Genomic DNA, 1,371 nt, shown 5'->3' with positions numbered 1-1,371 from the left:
TTCTATTTTGTGCATAGTGTTTGTGAAGCTCCAAAGTGCCTCAATTTTTCTATTAATTTGTTTGATTATTTTGAGATTAACATAAGAATGTTCGAATGAATTATGTAGAATGTGGTTCCATTGGAAGGGAAAAAGCAAGGGGCATATAGTAACACTTTGATTTCTCTGCTCCAATTCTTCCTTCTTTATGCCTTTCACTTATTGCGATTATGATGGTTGTAATTATTTATACCTTAACCCAAAACATAAAGTTAAACCAATATGAATAAAGAGTCCAATCTTAGAAAGTGGCCTTCATCTCCTATCCAACCTCTTTTAAGAGGTCGGACACCGACAGAAGGATCCAGTTCTACTTGTCCAAGCAAGTAACTGCTTTCGGATATCCCTCTGCTACATCTAGAAGGGAGATCTTAACAGATTTCCAAGATAAAGGGAACAGTTATCCATCAATAAAAATGGAACTACTCCTACAAAAGTGGTTATCTACTCTACTATAAATACACTGACACTTCTCAGACATATTCACATTTGATGGTTTCAGTGGCTAAGAGAAGGGGGGGTTGAATCTTAGCCCCCTTTTTTGTGCTAACACTTGCTGACCTTCAGAGAAGATTTTTCTGTTTTTGCTCGTCACTGGACACGAGCAACTTTGTTTTGTCTCGTCCTTTGCCACGAGACTTTTTGTTTTGTCTCGTCACTTGGCACGAGATAATTCTGGCTTTTGCTCCTGTGTAGTAGAAAACAGAAATGGAGTAGAAAGAGAAGAAGATTGCACCCGGATATATCCTTGTTCGGCTGCTAAGTGCAGTGCAGCCTACATCCAGTCTCCACCACAAACATGATGGAATTTCACTATAATCAATCTGATTACAACTTGTAAAGTGCTAACCCAACTTACAAGGGGATTCCCACAGAATCATGATACACAACATAGATGAACAAAGGAACTCTAAGACATCTATGGCTTTTTCTTTTACTTTTGCACTCTCTGCCTTTTTCCGCTCTATGGATTTTTCATACAAACCTCACTTGTTTGCCTTTTTCCATGAGACTCAAGACATGACAAAATTAAACAGAAAAATACTAAACAGAATACATTGAAGGAGAAGAGAAAACTGTTAGCTCAGGTAGCTCTGAGAACTCCGTGCCTTGCACTCTCAAATTTTCTCCTTGCCTCAAATAGTGGTTGTTCCCCCTTTTTAAAGAAGAGGAAAGCCTCCACACTTGAAGCCAAAACCGAACCAACTTCTTCCTCCTTCAACAAACACAGAACCGGTTCGGCCACACAGAGAGAGAAGAGATAACCATGCATTAACCAACATGCAATTACCTCTAGTCCTTTCTTGATCATCACCCTTCATCAATCCGGGT

The sequence above is a fragment of the Arachis duranensis genome, chromosome 10 (assembly GCF_000817695.3).
Source record: "Arachis duranensis cultivar V14167 chromosome 10, aradu.V14167.gnm2.J7QH, whole genome shotgun sequence".
NCBI classification, from domain to species: Eukaryota; Viridiplantae; Streptophyta; class Magnoliopsida; order Fabales; family Fabaceae; genus Arachis; species Arachis duranensis.
Note: the sequence above shows the minus strand (reverse complement) of the source record.